Source organism: Apis florea, unplaced genomic scaffold (assembly GCF_048593485.1).
Source record: "Apis florea isolate Af1SG1 unplaced genomic scaffold, ASM4859348v1 contig_3793_pilon, whole genome shotgun sequence".
Lineage (NCBI taxonomy): Eukaryota > Metazoa > Arthropoda > Insecta > Hymenoptera > Apidae > Apis > Apis florea.
Genome location: NW_028256856.1, coordinates 12487 through 19165, shown reverse-complemented (window position 1 = coordinate 19165; position 6679 = coordinate 12487). Strand labels below are relative to the sequence as shown.

Below are 6679 nucleotides of genomic sequence, written 5' to 3'. Positions count from 1 at the left end.
AAACGATTTCGCAAGAGATGGTCGCCGCGCGAAACCTTTTTCTTCAACGACCAGTGAATCATCGTCCGACACGTACGCGAAGTTTTGAAAACGAGTTTTTTTTTTTTTTTTTCCAAGAAAACTTATTGTTTCTTCATTATTTTCTTTTCGACGAGGTATAAAAGGAGATTCGTGTAATTGCTGCCATCCGGCGACGATACAATTCTCCATTCGATCTATTTCGAGTCTCAATTATTCCTGTTTCGTCACGAAGATATTCGTATCCAAGGATACGAATATCATCCTCTATGATATTCGACCGCGATGCCATCTACTCGCAGAATCGAAACTGTTCGACCATCTTAGACACTCTTAACAATTCCTGTAAATTTAAGCGCCAATTATTTTTTCGGAAAGTCAATTTTTTTTCCAATGTAGAATTAACGATCGAAGAAAGATCGTTCTAAAGAAACTTTTTTTTTTTTTTTTTTTTTCTCTCCAGAAAAAGGATCACGATCTTCGTCGAACTTCGCCACGCTTAAAATTGACACAAACTTGCATCTCTGTAACCCAGATTTATCGAATGGTCGGTTGAGCGTGGAGAGGCGAGGAAAATTCTGGCGTGACGAAGGAGGCGGGGGGAGGGGAGGGGAGGTGATAGGCACGGCCCTGGAACGCGCCGCTCGCTCGTTAACTCGCTTACGGGACGGGTTACGTAACAAGCTTGAAATCTGACATAATACGCGGGTGTCAGCGCGCGCGTATTAGCCAACTTTTACCGTTTTCCAATCCAATCCTAGCGCACGCTCCGCGTTTCAATCGGTTCTTGAACATCGAGAACAACAACAACAACAACAACCGTTTTCTGTTTTCTGTTAATTTTTCTGTAAATTCAGAAAGAGAATTTTACATCAACGAATCGAATCAAGAAGAATCTTGAAATTAAATAACTGTGGAATAGAGAGAGAGAGAGAGAGAGAGAGAGTTTAAATTTAGTTTATTCGCGTTTTTTTAAATTGTCCTCGATGGAATAAAAATTGCAAGGTCGATGGGATCGTTTCTCGCGTTAAACAGAATAGAATGAAAGTGAGGTGGTGCGTATCTTGGACATATTATGGATATTATTATCGTGGATAATAATAATACCGGTTCTTCGACTTGTTTATTTCACGGATAGATTGGAATGAAGAGTGACGAGTTTAAATTTAGTCTAGTTTTTATTATTAATGTTCTTAATGTTCTCCGAACTGAGAACCGTAGAAAGATACGGTAAAAATACAATCGATCGACGCTAGTCTCCCCTCCTTCTTCTTCTCCTTCTCGATTAACTCGATCTCTCAAGTGTCGCGCACTTGTGCGTCAAAGTGTCCGGACAAGATCGATCCTTTGACCCGCGTCGAAAACATTGGATAATATCCCTTTAATTGCTTTCCGTGAAAAATCTATCTCGACGATTCCTCGACGTTCGAACCTTTCCCCCCCCCCCTCCCCTCCCCGCTCGAGAAGTGAAGCAAGTTGTTCGAGAGATCGTGTATGGTGGCTCGAATAAAAGAAGAAAAAGAAGAAAAGGAATCGAAACGTTTTGCTCGATGTTTTGATCGGGAAACCGAGGCCACGACGATCGACTTGGTTGCTCGACGACACTAGCAACTAGCCGGCAAGGAAATCGTTGTGTCTGTACAGGCGGGGGCTCTAATAAATGGCGTCGCTTGAAATATCGTGGCGATACCAGACGCGAGGGTGAACGTCGAGGAAATGGCGATACAACGGTTATCTTTGTTTCGTCGATTCGACGAAAAACGTCCATCCTCCGTGGAGGTTGATCAACCTCCCGTCGAAAAAGAAAAAAAAAAAGAAAAACAAGATGGCGAAGAACGGTTCGCTGCGAAATTTTTATTCTCACGAATTTTTATCGTCACTCTCGAAATTTATCCCCGAATTGTTCGGAAATTTCGATCAATTTTTAGCGTGCACCTTTCCTTTAACTTCTCGTTCTGCGCGCGCGCACACGGCTCTGGCACACTTACTTAATAACCTTAACTCGTTACTTAACACGAAAAAGAGTAGCGGCATGATGATGATGATGATGATGATGATGATTCACAAACATTGTTGCCAATCTGACGAAGCGAAAATCGTTTTCTTTGATTTTTCAAAGAAGCGCGAGGGGTCAAGGTGCAGAGGCGTTCGACTCGTTCCTTTCCCAACCCTTTCCTCCTCCTCCTCCTCCCCCTCCCTCGTCCCCCTCCCTCCCTCCCTCGTCCCCCTCCGTTCTTATGTAACCGCTCGATTGCAACAACAACTTTGCCTCTACACTATGAATATACAATATATATGGTATTATTTATGGGTGGCGATCCATCGATTAAGTAAGCTGCGATGACGAAAAAAGAGGAAGTAACGCGTGCATCGAAACGCCCGGTTTTTGTTTGTGCCCGTTTTAAAATCGAGCCGATACGAATTTGAAATAGATCGAAGACGGGATGAATGTTGACGTGACGATATTATCTTTTTACTACTTTTACTTTTATTTCTATCTCAATGAAAATTCTTCGAGAAAAATTTTCGAGAAATTCGAGTACGCGTTCACCGCCGGACGTCACGGGAGGGGCGGAGGGGAGGGAGAGGCGGAAAGGTCGGCCATTCCGCGTTCCCCTTGGCCGATTTCGCCCAAGCGGCGATCGAACGCCGCTTGGCCGTGCCTGCCCTTGCGAAAATTCTCGTATTCGCGTTCGTTACAGTTCTCGCGGCGCGGCTCCCTCTGTTCCGCGATCGCCTCTCCTCGGACGACACGCGCGCTCCCCGCGTCTGCTCCAGAAACCTACTTTTTCGCGGCAACGGTCGCAATGCCGGGCACCGTTTTCTTCAGGCGGCGCGTTGCGTCAACCAACCAATTCTTCTCCCCGAAATTTTTCTCCTCTCACGGGGATTGTTCTTTTTTTGCCCCGCTCCTCGAAATTTTATATTACCATTTCACATTTGTTTATTTATTTGTATTGTATATCTGGATTCGCGATTTCTTGAACGTTTCTCTTTCGTTTTCTTTTTTTTTTTTTTTTTGCTCGATTTTTACGAAAAGTTTTGAAAAGTTTCGGACCTTTCGAGGATAATTTGATTTAGATTGTTTGGTTCGATCCAGCCGTTTCCTACGTTTTAAAAATTTACGAAGAGTGAAATTCTTCGATTCGAAATTCCCTCGTATTTCTCGGAGGGATTCAACTCGAAATTAACGTGAATCAATCGTGAATTTTTTATTTACGATAGTCGTTGAAAAGATTAGATCTTTTTTTCTCGTTTTTACAATTCGCAAACAGAGTATTCGATCTCCTTGATCATAAAAATTTACGCATCCCCGCCGTTGCTTCGTTATTACAATTCTCGAAAAGAAAATAGAATTTCTCGATCATCTTCTAAAAAAAGGGGGGCGGGTGAGACGAGAATTGAAAAAACTGGGAAAACTTTGCAACGAAGAGTGTGCCCAATCTTTCGCAATTCCACGAACTCCGATTCTTCTTCTTCTTTTTCTCTCTCTCTCTCTTTCTTCGCGCGTTTTGTCCGGTTCCCTCGAGGGAGCAAGTGGGTCAGCATCCAGAGTCGCGGCGAATCTCGCGCCTCTTTTGCCTCTTTGCTTCTTTCGCTATTTCCGTTGGCGGCGGCATTTCTTTTTTTTCTTTTTTTTTTTTTGATTATCCCACTCCTTTTTCAAAGACGACAACCCCGAGCCATCCTCTCTCTCTCTCTCTCTCTACCTCCTCCCCTCTCCCTGTCCAGAAACGGGGCCACGTACCCCAAGGAATCGGCCAATTTGGGAGGCCGAAATTAGGCGGTTCGCAAAGGCACGGCGCCTTCTTCGACCCCCTCCTCTCTCTCTCTCTCTCTCTCCTGCGTGCTTCCTTTCGGCTTTTTAGTAGGTTACTCGGTTCCTGGATGAGCGAGTTAAAGTGGTAAAAGTAAAAAATACAGGAGGGGCGAGTGTGTATCTGGTGGAAAAAAAAAGAAGAAAAAAGGATTGATCAATTTTTAACGAGATCATTATTGATCAGATCGATCGATTAATAAGAACGAGCAATTTTTTTTATTTTTTCCCCCAGGGATGGAAAGGGGAGGAATAATAAAAATATTGGCAGCGCAAGATATTTGTTAATTGCCGCTAATTAAAAACGGCAAAGAAAATTAGATATTAATGTTTTTCGACGTTGATAAACGAGATAAATAGAATTGTTGATTGATTTAATTTGTAATTACCGATTGTATTACTTAATCGTGGGAATTTTTTAATTTAATCATTTCCAGAGAGGAAGTATTGTGTACCGTTTTCAGTCATCGATTTCCATATTTTTTTTTTTTTTTTCCCCCCTCTATTCGATTAAAATTATCATCGCAAAATTACGATTATATAATGTCGAGCCACGATAATTGACCGCGATAAAGCGAGAACATTATTTACTTTATCATAATCCTCCCCCTCCCCCTCCTCTCGTTATTGTATTATAATTCCCTAATTATATACGCAGCATTATAGTTTCGCGTAACGCGATATATTCGAGTTCGAGTTACAACGATTTGTTGCGCAAGAAAAGTTGTTAACACCGTCAACAAGTTGTTAACTTGTAACTTGTCGCGACGCGTAAAATTTCACTGGCACAAATATTAGTCCGATTACGCAATAGATTCCAGCGCGAGGATTCTCAAACAGGCTTTGTTTCATTGGACATTTAATGTAACCGTCGTCGTCGTCGTCGTCGTCGTCGTCCCGTTATTTTGGACCAACAGTGTCAACCGATTCGTCTCTTTAACGCTGGAGAAATGTGGTACGTTGAACGGTATCGCCATCGAGTGGACGCCATTCGACCAAGTTACCGTCGGCTTCGTTCGTTTCTTTTTTAACCGATCGAGAATTTTTCCGCGATACGTCGTTGCCGTAGAGTTGAAACTTTAAAAAATCCAAAAAGCGTAGAGATCTGTAGAGATTCGTTATTTTAAAATTTTAGTATCGTAAAATATATATATATATATATATATATATATATGGATCGTAGGCAGAGAGTTCTAAAACTTTTTTTAAGAGTAAAATAGCCCGCCTTTTCCGCAAAAAAATAATGTCGTTACGGAGAGTGTACGTTGTTAAAGAATTGCGCGAGAATCTCGTTAAGTGTGTCGAGGAATCCGGACGGTTTGATACATGCCTATTTATAGGAATGAAGATTCATTACGCGAGGTCCCGTTTCGCGTGTATCGACAGCTCGTTGTGCAACCGTCTTAGCGTAATATTTTCTCGCGAGTGTCCTGAAAAAATTGCCTCTATCGTTTCTTTTTTCGAAATAAAAAAAAAACCTTCCTTTCGTCGTCTTATTAACGATAAAACTTTAAAAAGAAAAAAAAAAAAAAAAAAAGAATCGTCGAACATTCTCCACGATATTGAACGATAAATCTTCTGTTTGAAAAATTAATTCTTCTCGTTCGTAGAGAAATCGTCAACATGGATAAAGAGTCGAAGATTGGACTTTTTAAGCGAATCGTGTTACTGCGAGAAGTCGAGAAAAATTCATAAGGAAAAGGGACGTAAAAAAAAAACGAAGAGACGTGGGTGTTAGATGCTGATTCGGCTCAGCTTGAGTTACACAGCCTCTTATGTAATAGTCTTGCGTTTCGTACACGTGCTCGCGACCACGTGGACACCAGTCACGTTATGTTGACCGACATCTCTGAAAATGGAATTATTCTTACGTAGCCGCGTAACGACAAAATCTGTCGGTCAAACAGGTGGAAGCCACAATGACCGACACGTGAACCACCCTCATTCTCAACGAGTGATTCAGTTTTATTCTATTTCCGCCAACCTATTTCCTTCTTTCCTTCTAATATTCGCTATTATTGTCCCCAGTATATATTACGAAATATCTATTTCGACGATATTTCGTGAAATTGTAATTAACGAATGGTAAAACAGTGTTTTTTTCAATTTTGCGAATATATTCTCCATCTTTTTGTAAGAAGGAGTTTTATAAAAAATAATCGAATATTAAAATACGAGTAAATGGAATGTTAAAATGTTGTAATTTTAATTAAAAAATAAAATTCTGGCTATTTTATAATATTGTGAAAGGAGTAGAAATTTTAATTGGTAAAAATATATTTATTAATTATATTGTTATATTAATTATAACCATTTATTATCGTAATAAATTGTTAAATTACGTAAATTAATAATAAAAATACAAAAAGTGATAAATTATTGATTATTTTATTGAAAAAATCGGTCTCGGATACAAGGAAAACGAATTCGGTAAAGAACGTGTATTTTCGTCAACTTTCGTGACGATTACCACCACTCCTTGCACGAGCGCACGAGCGACATAGGTCGCGAGGAAGAGGTCATTACTTAACGATCAGTCTGACAGATAGGTCGGAGCTAGTAACACTTTGACTAAATTTTTATAACATCGCGAAAAATTGTTAATTTTTTAAAAATTTTTTAATTACATTTATTCTAATATTTATTATTGTTGTTATATATATATATATATATATATATATATATATATATATATATATACACTTATCGTTTATTTTTTAATTATTATTTATTTGCTTACGTATATTTTTTTTTATACATTTATTTTTTAATTTATTTTTTTAAATATGATTTTTCAATTGATTCATTTATTCTTTTAATTATTTATATACTTATTTTAATTAA

At 39.4% G+C, this 6679-nt stretch overlaps 1 long non-coding RNA gene across 1 annotated transcript; it reads left to right on the top strand.

Annotated features, from left to right (window-relative positions):
• The first annotated feature begins 4688 nt into the window (after nt 1-4688).
• Nucleotides 4689-6211, top strand: LOC147656339 (uncharacterized). The gene is made up of 2 exons (XR_015294551.1): nt 4689-4790; nt 5446-6211. It is a non-coding gene; the product is annotated as an uncharacterized LOC147656339 (long non-coding RNA).
• Nucleotides 6212-6679: the final 468 nt, after the last annotated feature.